General features: G+C 32.9%; 1 pseudogene; it reads right to left on the bottom strand.

Annotated features, from left to right (window-relative positions):
• Positions 1–262: 262 nt before the first annotated feature.
• LOC120214595 lies at positions 263–6,465 on the bottom strand (annotated as a pseudogene).
• Between the last annotated feature and the right edge of the window lie 11,790 nt (positions 6,466–18,255).

The following is an 18,255-nucleotide window of genomic DNA, read 5'->3' as shown; positions in this document are numbered from 1 at the left end:
AGGGGATTTGCGTTCGGGACTCATTAAGTCGAATTTTTTATTCGTTGACTTGCGCTGGCTTTGCATTGGTAAAACTAGACATCCCCTTCCTGACAGCACGAAAAGAGCACAATAACATTACTAAGGTATTAATGGTATAGGTTGGCCTGAGGAAGCCTGATATTATGAAAATACCCATCTGTGTGCTTCTTAGTATCGATGCTGATAACAGTAGAGAGGACATGTGCACTCAACAATGCTGACAATGTTTTTGTCAAAAAACAAAAAAAAGCAATTAGCAATGCTTATTTTGCTAACAGTATTTAATGTTTCATCGTATCAATGTACAATGTGTTCTATACTGCATCACCACTACCGGAGTCACTTTACTAACTGCTTTTGATGGTGGCTTATTGATCTTTTCAAGTAACCTACTGAATACTAGTTTCACAGGTATGCAAGCCACTGTTGTAGGTCCAGAACACTCTGGCTTCATTAATCCGTCCATTTCGTCGTTATCGCTACCACGTACAGACTTCAAACCGATACTACGTTCTATACTGATTGATGACAGAGCTCTCTTGTTTTCTGGCTAGAAAATAAGCTTACCTTTCTCGGTAACTTCTTTTGGAACTTCCTGTCGGTCGGAGAGCATGGAACATGAGTTTTTACCAGGCCTGCCCTATAGTCAGAACTTTCGTATTTCTTGAAAGATGGTTTGCCTTCATGGTCCAAGGACTGATATCCAACACCATAACTGCCCAATGCAAATGGTGGGTGAGGCGGTGGGACCTTAAAATTGGTCCTCTTGGCAGTCCTCCATGCAGGGTTATTTAGTCCATTACTAAAATATCCATTAGTGGGGAGAAGGGTCTCACTTGAACTGTCTTCTAGAGCTTCAATCTGAATGGGATGCCCTATTATGGCCTTCCCATCCAACTTGCTTATCAATGAAACAATAGGCACGGGTTGTTTCTGATAGCTGGCTTGGACTTTCAAATCCACATCCTTCAACATAGATCTTCTTTTCCCACGGAAATTATGATGGGTGGCAAATATCGGATCGAAGTGCCACACTTTGTCCTCCCACTCTCTTTCCACAGCATGATTCTCCCAAGGCATCCCTTCCCAATAAGTGATGTTATGATTGAAACTAAAACATCTTCTGGATGTATCCCTTGGTGTACGCAGATATCTTCTATCATCAAGTCCGACCACTTGGGTCCCAAAATCTTTTGCACTCGAATCAATCACATCAACATCATCGTCGAAGTCGTGATTTAAATGAGAACTACTACTTAATGGCCTTCTTCTGAAAGTTCTCCCTTCCTCGTGATATATCCCATGAGCAGATCCATCATAACCTCTTACCTCTGCAACATCCATGGATCTTTTCGATAGATTCCTCATGTTCCTTTTACCTTTTAACTGCCATTTGGACACAGCTTCGTTCATGGAAAGATGATCATGAGAGTAAAAGTGAGACATCTCACCAGAAAGAGATGACTCATCAGACTCTCTGTGGCCCATGCTTCCACCTCCGAGTGTGTCGGGTCTTCGGAAGGCACCCAACTGGACATCCTTACATACAGCAGCACCTGAATGCAAAGAATAAGGAAATAATGAGGTGAATAATCGGTTACCTGAATAAACCAATAGTTAGGAATGCCATGACGCTTCCCGAACTGAACATCAAATCCATCGGGTTATCAATACCTATGTTTCCCAGACTTGTGTGCAAGTATCCATGTGTGCAAATGATCATCAATTGCCTAATATCCAAGACACGGGAGTACCATTAAAACAAATTCAAAACTAAGTACGGGTGCCAAGGCTCATAATAACTTTTACATAATAGTATATTTTTACTCAATTATAATGGGATTTTTTTTTATCAAATCATGAATGGACTTTCAAATATCATCATACGGTCCGATTTCAGAAAACCAATTTTGAATTTAAAACTTGCCTAGACCTGAATCCTCATACAATCAACCTATTTGTTGGCCCAAAAACGTTGATAAACTTAAGTTAGTGTCCTAATTGACCCAAAGGATGCAAAATCCAAGCAAAATGAACCGAATGGACAAAACAAAAGGAAAAGGAAGTTGGCAGAAAAAGAAAGGGAAGAAAATTAGTCATGTGCACTCTCCAATCTTCTCGTGGTTCTTTCATTTTCTTTCTACCATAGATCCCTACCCACACTCCCACACTCGGATATATGTCATGTTCTGTCAACACAGTTTTAATATGCTGAGTCCGAGAATCAGAGAAATATCACAAAAAGTCAAATTCAAAAGATAAGGAGAAAGTTTTATTATGTCTTGCAAATTAAGTCAAATTCAAAAGAATATACAACTATATAGGCCCTGAAAATTGTTAATCTTATAATACAATTCTATTATCTCTGCTATTTACATGCATGCTATAATGTTGGCCTCTAAATATAACTTGGAGAGGCCACTAGAAATGTCGAAATAAGGAGAAATTTTAATTTAATATGTAGCCAATCAAATCCCATTCTAGATCTATGCTATTGATAATTCCAGCATTATATTTCAACCATGAAATTTGGCCACACTAATCTATAAGTCATTTTAATTAGAGTCAATTCATATACATCATGAGCAACATTTATAACAGTAATTACATTTTCATATGGAAGAGAATTCCAAATATTACTTAACAGTCAACAGACATGTTTATAACTAAAGAAACACCATTAATGACGTTCAAAGATCAGTTGTTCAGACACAGAATATTAGGTGGAGCATTCGTGTCTATACGACTCGATATAGATATCAGTATGGGATATGGTTTGGATTCTCTAGGTAGATGGCAGAGAAAGATGAAGAAAGGGAATGAAAATAACATGAGAAGGAAAATTGGAGAAGCATCGAAATGCATACAAGAAACAAGAGAAAATAACCAAAATTTTGGGGTCCAAAACTACATTTAAAAGTCAAAAGTCCAAGGTCAATGACATGAGTACATGTTATCTTGTTTCCTCCACCAACATACATGTCGTTTTCTTTCATCAGTTTATTTTGTTTGGTTTTTGCATGTTTTAGGTCAATTCAGTGTTAAAATGAGCGCAAGGCACACTAAGGAGATGGGGTTTTTTTCCAGTCATATAATCAAGCAAAAAGAACAGTTCATTCAATGTAAACACCAGAGAGTATTCATCATCAGCATTTTATATATTCGGGTTTAGGGTTTAAATTTCATTTGATTAATGTTATTTTTGCATTGCCCCCACTTTTGGCCCAAGTTAGTAAGTAAAACATAGTAAAAAAAGATAAAAAGAACAAAAACATTTGACCAGGCACGCCTTTCTATGCCTGGTGCACCTTGCTGCGCTTCATTGAAATCGCCTCGCCTAGACTCAATTAGGCGCTTCACCCTCACCTCGCCTTAGTGCCTAGGCACGCCTCAGCTGCACCTTAAACACTGGGTCAATTAGGACACTTCAATTTATCTACTTTTATGGGCCAACAAGGAGGTTAACTAGAGCATTTGAGCTTAAAAAGATTTGGAAAGGTTTTAAAGTCGGAAGCCATTTTAGAAAATTGAAATGTACAATAATATTTGAAAGCATGTTAATGGTTTAATAAATGAATTCCATTCTATTGAACTTATAACTAGTCCTCAAACCTGTATCTTAGTTTATATCCATTTAGCTGTATCCATAAATCTTTGATTTCAAGGCAATTGATGAATTAGACACTTTAGCACATACACCTAACACCTGCATCTGAGTTTGAGCAACATAGGTAATTGAAAACAGCATGGGAACCATAAGGTTCTCAAGTCAAGTAACAGCAACAGAAGGATTGCATGTCTGCAGGAGATGCTCAATCCTACAGGAGAAAGAAAATTTATCTACGGTGCAAGATAATCTTCCCAACATAAAACATGAAAGAATTAAGAATAATAATCTTCGCAGAATAAAACATGAAACTAGGATTAAGAATAAGTTCAGTTAACCTGAGTGTGAAGTGATATCCTCATCCATATCTGGTTCAGTCTCAGATGAATCAGACTCTGACTCAGATTCAGAGGAAGTTGATTCAGAAGAGCCAGATTCAGCATCCTCCAAGAACTCGCTAGCATTATCTTCAATCATGTGACTAGGAAAAGGATAAGAATCACATTCCACAAAATGGAGAGGTGACATCTCAATCTGGTTTGGAGGAATTTCTTTATAATCCGAGGCATCAAATGACTCAGGTGGGAAGTACGTGCATCTACTTCTCTTTGCTCGAGAAACACCTCGCCTCCGCTCTCCTCCTGAAATCGAAGTAGAAACAACACAAATGTCAGGAAGCAAAAAATACGAGAGACTTCCAATTTTGCAGTATTCTGCAATACTTGAACAAAAGGGATACTCCTGCTACATATATTAACCAAACAATGTTCAGTAAACCCCTCATGTAACTTTTCATTTTATCTAAACAAGATTTACCATTAATGCGATTGGTTCTTCCCTCAGTAGAAACCTTTCTTGAAGGAGATAGTGTCTCATCAACATCCATAGGAACCAAAGATGTATACTTTTGATTTGCATATGCAGTTTTCAGCCCCAAGTCACGCAATCCTGTCATCCGGGGTAAATTTTCAGCAGAATTATTTTTCCAACTTGGCTGATTTTCGACATGTTCTTTCAAGTGTACAGTTCTGCTCACTGTCTCACCCTTGGTGGAAGTATCTTGACTCCTGGATTGATTGGATTTTGAGTTCCCAGGTTTTCCATTAATAATATCTGAACCTCCAGAATCCCTTTTAGCAGAGCCAGAAGGTTTACCTTTTGCATAGGAAGGTATATCAAATTTTCCTTGTTTTTTCAACAATTCCCTTTCAAGTTCAAGTGCATGAAGGATAGCATCTTCCCGTCGAGCATATTTCTCTCTTTTCTTGGGTGGCATACCTTTCGAAGATTCTGCCCATTCAATGTAATCATCAAATTCCCCACATCGAAATGCCTTCACACGTTTAGACTTTTCTAGATTGTACCAATCACTGAGAAGGCAAAAAGAAAGAAAACATGTTACATGCAAAATTAAGAGATAAATATTCTAATCAAAATGAGGTTAACAAAAAAATTAGCCATGGTACAAAGACTATATCCATAAAATATAATACACAAGACAGAAGACAATAAAGCAAATGGACGTCCCAGGAATACCTCAGATTAAAATGGCCACAAAAACAGTTGCAAAATGGTGGAAATAATGCAAGTCACTCACTATTATTGCGTACAAATTACTGCAAAATTTCCCCATACTTCTAAAAATTAGTTTTCTCTTGTATCTTTCATGGAAATTTAGAATACAACACCATGGCATCTCTTATTCTAACATGAGTAAAAAAAGAAGCAATGAAATAAGATAACAAATATTTTAGGTTCCCCTGCTCAGAAAAGGTTTAAAAGGCCATAGATAGGGCAATACAAATTCAACAAGCACAAGGGCTAAAGTCGTTTCCTTTTTTGGCATTCTTAACTAACATAATAGTCTCAGCATTTTTTAAAGACGTGAATGATGTCAAAGCATTACATGAGCCCTTCATTGAGCAAAGATAACATATATTGTGCCATCAAGAAAATAAAAATGGGCATGCGTAAGTGGAGGTACTGGTCCCAGTGTTTGACAAATATCCATATTTAGAATTTGGATCTTCACAAAACTCTTTGCAGGGTGACACAGAACTAGACTAAGCAGTAAAACATTGATCACTCACAACTTCCTATGCAAACTAAAGCTGAATCAGATCTGAGATCTGAGGATTTATGTCTCATATTTGCAGGGTCATTCTCACTTTCCGTTTGAAGCTTAGTTAATTCTCAACATGTTGAAATGTTAAATAAGTATGACTCGGAACATCCTGACTTTATTTTCCGTAAAACTCTAGTAGAAATTTACATAATTCTCATTATTCTCTATTCTTCCACTAATTCTATTATAATAAACATCAAGATATAAGTTCTATATTAGTTACATTGAAAATTACTTGTAAATTCTTTCTTGCAATGCTAAAACAAATGGAGACAATAAAATTCACAAATAGAAAATTGAAAAAAAAATAAGACTTACACACTGGCGTCCTCCCTGCCAAGAAGTTTGACAGGAGTACCGGTCCTTGGAGACATAAGGCGAGAAGATGGTAAGTCTTCAGGGCCCAGTATCTTCCCCGGCCACCATGAACCGTTCCTCCGGCGTACCCATACTATTGACCCGATCCCTCCTCCATCTGATCCTGACCCACCCTCCATCTCTTCCTTTCCAAACTCTCTTTCTCTATCTCTGTCTATATCACTATCCTTATTTCTCTATTTTCCGTAGAATTAACACACACCCCATCTGTATCTGTAAAAAATAAAAACAAAATAAAAAAGTAAAAGCAATAAAATTTAAATTGAAGGCCTAGGATAAGGGGTTTCAGCCTCCGGCTAAGAAGAAGGAGAAACGGAGATTCGGAAAGCGAGGGAGGGTTAGGGTTAGGGTTAGGGTTTCCATTCAAAAAATTAGATATGGGGATTTTCGTGCATTTCTAATAAATTTTCAAACCTTTTATTTTCTGTACAATTTTTCCCAGTATCGAGAAGTTTCTTTTATTCCGCGCATTTTTTTTATATAAAATTGTGAACAACGTGTTAAACTCCAACCCGGTTTGAAGTTACCGGTATTCTAAGAATAATAAAATAAAGGGTACTTTACCAATTTAGTACATAAATTATTAGTTTTAATTCATTTTAACATCTAAATTTTTAAACTTTTTAAAATCATATTTAATGCTTAGTTTTTGTTTATTTTAATAGTTACCGTTAAAATTTAACGAAGGTTTTCCCTCTGACATTTTTGTCCCTTAATTTTCTTTTCACTCTTATTTTTGTCATTAAAGTTTAAAAAATTTCAATTTGGCTACTAAACTTTCAAATTGCTCATGTTTTAATCACTCTAATTTATTTTATTAATAATATTTTATGAAATGATATTTTTATTATTTTATTAATATATAATTAAAATGAAAATAATAAATCTGAAAGTTTGAGTGATTAAATTAGGAACAATTTGAAAGTTAAGTAATTAAATTAAAAAAATTAAATTTCAATGAACAAAATAGGAGTGATAAGATAGTTGAGTGATGAATGATTTAATTTACCCATAAAAGTTCTTATAAGTTTTTTGATGGAGTACCAAAATGAAACAAAACTAAATGTTAGTTATGATTTTAAAAAATTGAAAGTTTTAATACTAAAACGAATCAAAATTGAGAGTTTAGGTACTAACCACATTATTTACTCTAAAATAAATAATGTTTATACAATTATTAAATGAGAAATAAAGATTCTCCAAATTATATTCTTATTTTAAATTAATTTTCAACTTTTAAATATTTTAATTTTATCCTCAAATTATAATTATTATTTTAAATTTATTATGAACTTTTGTATATTATAAATCCATCCATAAATTATGATCATCATTCTAAATTTCTCTCTAAACTTTTGAACATTCAAATTTCATTCCCAAACTTTTGAATGATTTGGGGATGTTATTAAAATGCTCAAAAGTTTAGGGTTTAATTTAGAATGATGGTCATGGTTTGGAGGCGAATTTAGAGTGTAGAAAAGTTTGTGTATTAATTTAGAATGAGAGTAAGTTTGATGATGAAATTAGAATATTCAAATATTGAAGGGAAAATTTAAAATGAGTATAGTTTAGGGACGTGTAGAGCAGTTTAATTGAATTGATGAATTCTTTTGAGATAATTTATATAATCAATTCGATAAATATTAATTCATTATAATTTTTATAAAAACTAAAATATATTTAAAAAAATATATTAAATTTGTTATGTATTATATATTAAAAATAACTAAAAATAATATATAAAATAAATTGATTATGAATTTTAACCATCAGTAATAAACGTCAAATTAATTAAAATAAACTTATTCGAACGGGCTGATTAAGTAATTTAAATCAACTTAGAAAAAACGAGGTCTCCACAAATTAACCAAGTAAAATATAAAGTAAATATGATATAAAATAAATATATAGTTTATTATAATTATAATTATAGTTAATATAAATATATTAGTATAATTATAATAGAATTACCATTGTAATTTAGATAAAATCTAAATAGAATAATGATATTTAAATAAAAAATAAAATTACGCACATATGATTAGAACTTCAAGATTATAAAACTTTGAATACTTCAATTTACAATTAAATTAAATTCTCATTATCTTGTCGAATGATAACAATAGTCCCAAAGTATTTTCCCTATTGCTTTTATGGGTTTGAGTTTTAGTTCAACGGCATTTTATTTTCACTTTTATTTTATTTATTTTTTTACTTTTCAACTCTCTATTTCAAATTTGGATAAACTACATCATTTATCACTAAACTTTATTCTCTCTTATTTCACTCATTATACTTTTAATTTTTCAATTTACTCAGTAAACTTTTGAATTGCTCCTGTTTTAGTCACTTTAAATTACTTTATTATAATTTTGGAAGAAAGTATTGTCATTTGCAAAGGAAAGTTGAGTCCGAGGTTTGTTGGTCCTTATAAGATACTAAAAAGTGTTGAACCAGTGGCTTATCATCTAGCATTGCCCCCAGAGATGGACAAGATCCATAATTTTTTTCATATGTCGATGCTTAAGAAGTATCGATCAGATCCTACGCATGTTGTCTCCCCGGAAGAAATGGAGATTCAGCCAGATCTGACTTATGATGAAGAACCAATAGAGATTTTGGATCGAGGACTCAAAGAACTACGAAACAAGGTGATCCCTCTGGTTAAAGTTCTTTGACGTACTAAAATTTGATGACGGATTTTTATTAAGGGGGATAACCTTAAACACCAAATTTTGGTTAGTAACCAAAACATAAATTTTGAAAGTTTGATGTCTAAAGTATAAATTTGGGAAAAGTTTAGGACCAAAGTGGTAGTTTTCCGAAAGAGAATTTTAATTCCATAAATGAATAGTTCACCCCAAGAATGATGTTTTAGTGGTAATCAGATTCTTGATATGTACTTTATATTAAAAGCTAGAAAATGTTAAAGTCTGTAAAATTCGGTAAATCGGATGAAACATAAATTTTGAGAAAATTTGAAGGATATTAAATTAATCTTGGAGATATTATTTTTCACATTTTAAAATGATGGAAAATAATGTGGATAATTGGATTAGAGAATTTATTTTTGTACTTAATTTGAACCGTTGGATAAAAATGGCAAGATTGATGTTTTTGGAAAAGAACATGGGTAAAGTTGTAAAGGGTAAATTATTTTGTTCATATTTGAATTTAGGAAGATGATAAGTGTTATGTGGCTTGTTATGGAGGTATATCAAGTTTCATTAATGGTAAAATTGTCATTTCCCATTAAATAATTTTTAAATACATTTAAGCTTAATAAATGACAAATTAACATGAAATTACTAGAAATTTCATGAAACAAGGCCTTCTTCAAGATCCATTTTGTGTTCCTTCATACCCTACGTAAGAGAAAATTTTATTTTTCGTTTTCAAGCAATTTCCTTTGGTTTTTGGATTAAGACATGAAATAGAAAATTGTTCTATTCGATGATCTCAATCATTTGGTACCAATATTACATGATAATCTTTCTTGAGTTAAAAGATCCAAAATTCTAGGGTTTATGTCCATGTTAGGGTTTAAGGAGATGATGCTGGATTTTCAGGTTTTTTGATGTCGTAGAATCATTTCCAAGCTTGATGATATTTAAAATCACATATTTATGATCATAGTAGTTTCGACATAAACCCTTGGATTAGGAAATCTTTGTGATTTCATGAAATTAAGTTAGGGGTTTGATTGTAGAGGCTTTGAAATGTTGAACAGAGGTTCATTTCATGCTTAAAACAAGTGAAAATCATGGAATCCCAAGCCCTAAGCAGACAACCTTTAAGAAAGAAATAAGGAAAAATTGTGAAAATCTCTCATCGCTTATAAATGATATTTGGAAAGTTCTACAAGCCTTAGAAAATTTTAAAACCATTTTGTAAATTTTCAAAAGTTAGAGGACTTATTAAACAATTTTGAAAACTTATGTGGTAAATGTATAATTACCCAATAGTTGGTGTACATTACTAGAATTTTATATTGAAGGTCTGAAATTATTGATAGAATGTGAAATTGGGTTATTTTGGGAAGTTAGCAAAGTTTGAGCATCAAATGGTATATATTGAGAAAGTTAGTGACTTAAGTGGTAATAATGGCATTCTTGAGATTTTGGCCTGAAAATTAAACGTTGGAATTTTATTTGAGTTATTTGGGACTTGAAATGAAGAAATAATGGCAATGGGACCATTATGGGTAAAAAGGAAAATTTAAGATGAATTCTTGAAGAATTTGAAAATAATAGTACTTTTGAGTATTATTATTGTGCTTAAAATGTTAGTAAGAATACTAACATGTATTTTATATTTGTATGTATAGAAGCAATTATTTCTAAAAGATTTAGAGGGTTAAAAAATTATAGTAATTGGTGAAAAAGCATAATCACCGCCCAATGTGATATCAACAATTACTGCAAAGAAGAAAATCATGTCAAAAGGGTGTACATATTTTCTAGCCAATATGATAGATACTGTAATATCTGAAGCGAGGTTGGATGATATTCCAACATTGTGGGAATTCCCAGATGTCTTTCTAGATGAATTACTTGGTTTACATCCAGATCGTGAAGTTAAATTTAAGATTGACATTTTTAGGTATTGAGTCTATTTCTATGGTTTAATAACGGATGGACCCCATAAAGGTAAGATAACTAAAGGCCCAATTGAAGGGGTTACTGGATTGAGGTTTTATCAGACCCAGTGTTTCACCTTGGGCAGCACATGCACTGTTTGTGAAAAACAAAGATGGATATATGCAGTTATCCATAGATTATCAGCAGCTAAATAAGGTGACAATAAATAACAAGTATCCTTTTCTAAGGATTGATAATCTGTTTGATCAATTGAAAGGTGGAATAGAGTTCTCTAAGATGATCTATGCAGTTCTCTAACAACATTTGTCAGCATCTACTTTTTGGGTATTAGATACTGATTTTGATTCTCATATTTATACTTCTGTACTGGGACTGCAAAGAAAATGAATATGGATAAAGGAGATATGGACCTACGAGTGGGAAATGGAGCAAGAGTTGATGCATTAGCTATAGGGACATATGTTTCATCTTTGCCTATTGGACTTGACTTAAATTTAGAGGATTGTTATTTTTTGCCAAGTCTGACTAAACCATTATTTCAATTTCTCATTTGGACAAGATTGGTTTTGACATAATTATAAAGAATAATTGTTGTTCATATTATCTTGATAATGTTTTCTATGGTTCAACACAATTAGTTAATGGTCTTTATATTTTTTATCAATATAATACTATTTATAATATAAATATGAAAAATATCAAAGACGATTGACTCAACCCAAACTTATCTTTTCTTTTTTTAGACAAGAATAGTAGGACTAGTTAGTGACACCTAGTTCTAGCTGTTGCAAACATTAAAAAATTCCCATCAATCCATGTGGAGAGGATAAGTCATTACTACTATATTACTTGCATCGATTGTGTATACTTTCACGGAATTGCATGCTATAACACATACATTTACACACGATCACCGCTCAATCGAAGTATTAGCTAGATCTCACGTAGCCTTCAAGTGAAGCTTTAAGATATCTATTGTACTGGACTGATGCAACTATACATGAATGTCTAAGGGTCCAAGGCCACACAACTCTGACATCGCTAACCCACTCCTTACGAGTGTTTGGGCCTCGCACCCTAGTTAACCACTAAAGTGCCTCGCTCACTGACAATGCCCAACTAGGGAAACTAAGGTAACCTGACTACACCCTAACATAGTTGGACATACTAAAGTGAGGTCATCCTCATACTAGTTGTTATCTCACTCATTCTCTCATCTAGAACATTATGCAAGGGTTTATTAGTCTGCTATTATTGTTAATTTATTATGTTGTTATGTTTTGGTCATTCGTTACTTAAGGGTGTTTTAGACATTCTATGTCTCTAGAGAGCTCTCTACGTGTTTCATGATTCTATGATAATTATTGTATTTGTTGTTCACTGTCTATAACACTAGCTAGCCTGATACCTGACTCAGGTTCATCATTGGGTAGCAGCACTCTAGTAGCTCTTATCGTATTTCTCCCTAATACCCCTTGAAATAGAGGGACGATTATACATTCTTGGATCACTGACGTTCTAGAAGCACACAATTTTTGCTATTACTGAACCTGACTTACTTATCGTACTACTTATCGGTACATCCTCTGTAATGATTCCAATTCTCAACTATTTGAATACGTGCTCGACTAAAGATACTTCAACGGATTACACTTTGTAATACCCCAAACATCGAGCCAATGATTATAGTGGAAGGATTTAAATGCGATGGTTAATTTGAATAAATTTAAAAGTGCAAGGATTTATTTAAGAAATTATGTTTATGACTTATTAGTAAAAATGGATGAATGGAGGGGCAGTATGGTCTTTTAGAAGGAAATAAATTTAATATTCATTTTATTTGGGATATTTATTAAGAGTTGAAAAGGAAAAATAGGAAAAGATAAAAAACTTAGTTCTCTTCTTCTTCTTCTCGTAGTCCCCGTAACCCCCCATAGCAAAGGTAAGATTTCTTCAAGTAGGTTTTTCATTTTGTTTATGGGTTGGTTTTGAAGCCTTAAGTGATATAAAGGCTTAAGGAAAGTTCAAGGACAATTAAAACTAAGAAATTAGTGATCTATTAAAAATTTAGAAAAATGAGTTTTTGATTGATTTAATGAAATATGGTCAGTTATTGGAGTTTAAAAGCATTTTTGACTTGTCAAAGAAGTAAATAAGATATTTGGAGCCTTAGAAGTGATTTAAAATATGTTTGAAAATTGGTGTGATTCTTGGTTTTGAGTGTTCTTTGGAGATTTTGGATGATATAAGGAGATTTATGGGTGTAAGTTAGGAAAAATTTGGGAAAATCGAAGTGAAATATGCAAAATCTGGGTAAAGGTATCGGTACTGGAAGAATAGTACATATACTATAGGGTTAAATTTGAGGAAAGATGATGAACACGATGAACAATATCGATACTTATACAAGCAATATCGATACTAATGTGGAGGTATCGATACCAAGAGGATGGTATCGATACCGTAATTGAAAAATGGATTCCATAATGAAAAAATAGTATCGATACTAAAGTGAGTAACGGTACCATAGTAGAGAAGTATTGATACCATATGATGGGTACCGATACTATCCAATTTAGAAATTTTAAGTTAGGATGAATTTTAATAGAGTTCAAAAATAATAGAACTTTTGAGTATTATTAGATGTAAAAAAGTTAGAAAGTATACTAACATTGGTATTGTATGTATAATTATGGATGCTTGTGTAGATCGTAATCAAGCTCATGAGTCAAGCAAGCAAAAGGGCAAGGATAAAGTTGTTGAATAGTCGGACATCATTAAGGCATAATAGTGAGGCATACCATGTAAGTACATTATTATGTACTCATATGAGATGAGGATGACTTGCGATGAGTCCACCTCGAAGGTTTTGATAAAAATACGTTTTACATTATTCTGATATATATTTTCATAATGTTTATGGAATTGGTTGTATGAATAATTTTAGAGTATGAACTGTTCAAAAGGAATGGATGAACTTTTATAATTGTTTTAACAGTTATCAATGTTTCAGAAATAAATATTTAATCTGTCAATTTGACTTAAAGGCCCATTGTATGTGCATTGAGTTTCATATGTGAATTTCAACATACTTTGTGTATGATCGTTTAATGCGTCAATTTTGTTTAATGCCTATGTTGTATTTTCGTATCAGTACTATGTGTAGTTTCGACACTATGTGTGCAACCCACGAAATTCATAATGAGTTTGTTAATTATCGTATCGACACTATGTGTGCAACTCATGGTATTCATAATGAGTTTATAAATGACCATTTTGACACTATATGTGCATTCATGGAATTCATAATGAGTTTATGGATTACCATTTTGGCACTTAGGTGCAACTCATGTACCATGTATTCTCATTTAACATACATTGGGTAAATAAAAGGATAATTTGGAAAAATATTGATAGATAGGTATGTTCGGCATACTAAATATAGTTTCGTCGGTTAGGTGAAGGAACTTGGTTTACTAAGCCAGTTTTAATTACTCTTATGAATTGTATGATTTAATTTGTATTTTGATAGTCATGATATACTTATGTATGAGTTATTCTTCATTTATATTATTATGCCTCATTAAGTAAATACTTATCATGTATTGGTTTCACGCGTAGGTAATTGCATACTAGCGGAGTAAGGAGTGCAACTGATAACATCAATCAAAGGTTGTCTCATCAGTAATTGTATGACAATTATGTCTACTTTTGATATTATTAGATGGCATGTAATAGACTTAAGACAATGCTCTGGAAATGTATTTGACTTATAAGGTTGTTGTATTTAAATTGTTAGAACTTTAATGATATTTTACTTACTAATAGTTACTGAATGTTTTTATTATTATATAAAAATGTTTTATTTTTAGAAACAAAATTTTATGGGTTTGCAGATAAGAAAATGTTTCTATAAGTCATTTGACACCTGTGACTTGTGTACGGAAACATATATGGGAAATGGGTGTTATATTTATTGGTATCAGAGCTACATGTTTAGACGATTATCGGCCGAAACTGGGTGTATTTTACTTTAAAAAAGGTTTACAGCCACTAAGATGTCAAGGTTACTGATATAGTGTTATTAGGATATGATTGATGTCACTCTTTATTAACTTGAGTTGTTATCATTATGTATGTTTATTAGATGTCAGAATCTACGAATTCACGGAGAGCGACTGAACAAGAAGTTAGATAAGGGTCGGGTAGCGAAAGTAATGAAGCTAATAGTGATCATTCAATCCAGTCTGAAAATGCTAGTACACAGGTATATCAGGGTATGCCAGTTCTAGAGTTTGGAGCTTTTACGAAGGCTTTCGATGTAATCTTAACTCGATTTGAACCTCCTCTTCCTCTCTCTACTCCTCTAGAACCACATATGTTAATCCCAAAATAGCTAAAATGTTTGGGAGGTCCTGAGTTCCCGGGAGAAGAGGATGAAGGTCCTATGGATGCTGATTTATGGTTAAATGATGTTATGGTGATGCTTGAAAATCTTCACTGCTCAGATTCTGAAAAGATGGGCAGAGCTGTATCTTTACTTTGAGGATCAGCTCGAGTGTGGTGGACAAATACTATGATGTATGCACTACCTGAGCAAGTGACATGTCAGTTCTTTCTAGAGGAATTGAATAACAAGTATATCGGTGAGCAATTTAGGCGGGCGATGCTGCTGAAGTTTCTTAATTTGAAATAAGGTGACCGAGCAATACATGAGTACGAGGCTGAGTATAACAAGATGAGTCATTTTTCTACTTAAGTAGTTCCCAATGAAAAGCTCGACGTGATTTATTCATTGAGGGATTAAGTCCTAAGTTGAAAGATATGATGTTATCTTTAAACTTGCCTAGCCTGCAAAAAGTTATAAACCAAGCTAAGACACTTGAAAGAGCTCAAAAGGAGATTCTATCAGCAGAGCAGGGTATGCAGACGGGAAAATAGTTGGAACATCATCAACTTCCTATCATGCTTAGAGAGGCAAGGGTTCGAGTTCCCAATACAATAATAGAGATGGTTCTGCTGTAGCTTCGTAGAAGAATAAGCAATCACAGTCTTTTGCTGCTAGCTCAGGTAGAGCATTTGGAGAGAGAACTACTCCATGTCAGACGTGTGGTAAATTTCACCGTGGAGTATGTAGATTGCTCATGTTGAGTTAAGTGATGATAAGTTTAATGGTATGGTTGAAGATAAGAGTAAGAGATTTAGGTTAAAATTTGGTAAAAATCGAATTGAAATATGTAAAATATGGGTAAAGGTATCGGTACTGGAAGAACAATACCGATATTATAGGGTTAAATTTGAGGAAAGAGGATGAACACGATGAACAATATCGATACTTATGCAAGTAGTATCAATACTGATGTAGAGGTATCAATACTATAATTGAAAAATGGGTTTCATAATGCAAAAATGGTATCGATACTAAAGTGAGTATCGGTACCATAGTAGAGAAGTATCGATACATAGGAGGGGTATGATACTATCCAGTCTGAAATTTTAAGTTAGGATGAATTTTAATAGAGCTAAAAAATAATGGTACTTTTGAGTATTATTAGACATATAAATGTTAGAAAGTATACTAACATTGGTATTGTATGTGTAATTATGGATGGTTGTGTAGATCGTAATGAAGCTCCTGAGTTAAGCAAGCAAAAGGGCAAGGATAAAGTTGTCGAATAGTCGGACATCATTAAGGCATAATAGTGAGGCATACCAGGTGAGTGCATTATTATGTACTTATATGAGATGAGAATGACTTGCGATGAGTCAACCTCGAAGGTTTTGATAAAAGTATGTTTTACGTTATTCTGATATATATTTGCATAATGTTTATGGAATTGATTGTATGAATAATTTTAGAGTATGGACTGCTCAAAAAGGAATGGATGAACTTTTATAATTGTTTTAACAATTATCAATGTTTCAGAAATAAATATTTAATCTGTCAATTTGACTTAAAATTTATTGTATGTGTATTGAGATTCATAGGTGCATTTCGAAATACTTTGTCTATGATCGTTATCGATCGATTTTTTTAATGCATAAGTTGCATTTTCGTATGATAGTTATCGATCGATTTTGTTTTATACCTATGTTGCATTTTTCGTATCAGTAATATGTGTACTTTCGGCACTGTGTGTGCAACCCATGGAATTCATAATGAGTTTGTGAATTACTGTATCGACATTATGTGTGCAACCCATGGTATTCATAATGAGTTTATGAGTGAGCATTTCGGTACTATATGTGCATTCATGGAATTCATAATGAGTTTATGGATTACTATTTCAACACTTAGGTGCAACTCATGTACCTTGTATTCTCATTTAAATACATTGGGCAAATAAAATGATAATTTGGAAAATACTGATATATAGGTATATGGGCATACTAAATATATTTTCAGCAGTCAGGTGAAAGGAACTTGGTTTACTAAGCCAATTTTAATTACTATTATGAATTGCATGATTTAATTCGTATTTTGATAGTCATGATATACTTTTGTATGAGATATACTTCATTTATATTATTATGCCTCGCTAAATAAACACTAGCGTGTGTTGGTTTTCCGCGTAGGTAATAGCATACTAGCAGAGTAAGGAGTGTAGCTAATAACATCAATCAAAGGTCGCCTCATCAGTAACTATATGACAAATATGTCTACTTTTGATATTATTAGATGGCATGTAATAGACTTAAGAAAATGTTCTGGAAATGTATTTGACTTATAAGGTTGTAGTATTTAAAATGTTATAACTTTAAGGTTATTTTACTAACTAATAGTTACTGAACGTTTTTATTATTATTATATAAAAATGTTTGATTTTTAGAAACAAAGTTGTATGGATTTGCAAATAAGGAAATGTTTCTAAAAGTCATGTGACACCTGTGACTTATGTACAAACTTATATGGAAATGGGTGTTACACGCTTAGTATGGTTACATCTGTTGTAACCAACCCCTACGAGTGTTCATATGTATATTTTGTCATTTATGTTCCACGTGGACTAAGTTCTATCATTACGGATCATCCTTAGCTCTTACGGGCCTTAAATTTTTCAAATCTAACCATCCAAAGTGAGTAGTATCGATACCCTACTTATAGCGATACCCTAGGGTCAATTATCTATATCCATATCAGTATCGGTACCAAAATGCTTTCTGCTATTGAAAATTAGGCCCAATATTGATAATGTTACCCTAAGTATCAATACTATAGGGTAGTATCGATACTTCCCCAGCATTATCGATACTCCCAGCCTGAAATGCTCAAATTTCATCCTGATTCATCCATTATCGATACTCAAACCTATAAATTTATTGTTTAGGCTCGAGAAACACCCAAAACCTCATCCCAAATGTCTTAGTTTGGCTACTAATCGTGTGCTAAAGCTTTAAAAGGTTACTTAGAGTCTTAAAATGACATAAAAATACTTTCTTTATATTTAAAACGTCATTTAATCATGAAATCAAGTTTAAACCCTAAGATTCTTAACTACACAAATCTTAGCAATTCTTCATAT

Source organism: Hibiscus syriacus, unplaced genomic scaffold (assembly GCF_006381635.1).
Source record: "Hibiscus syriacus cultivar Baekdansim isolate YM2019G1 unplaced genomic scaffold, ASM638163v2 tig00110076_pilon, whole genome shotgun sequence".
Classification (NCBI taxonomy): domain Eukaryota; kingdom Viridiplantae; phylum Streptophyta; class Magnoliopsida; order Malvales; family Malvaceae; genus Hibiscus; species Hibiscus syriacus.
The sequence above is the reverse complement of the archived record's forward strand: the minus strand, read 5'-3'. Positions and strand labels throughout refer to the sequence as shown.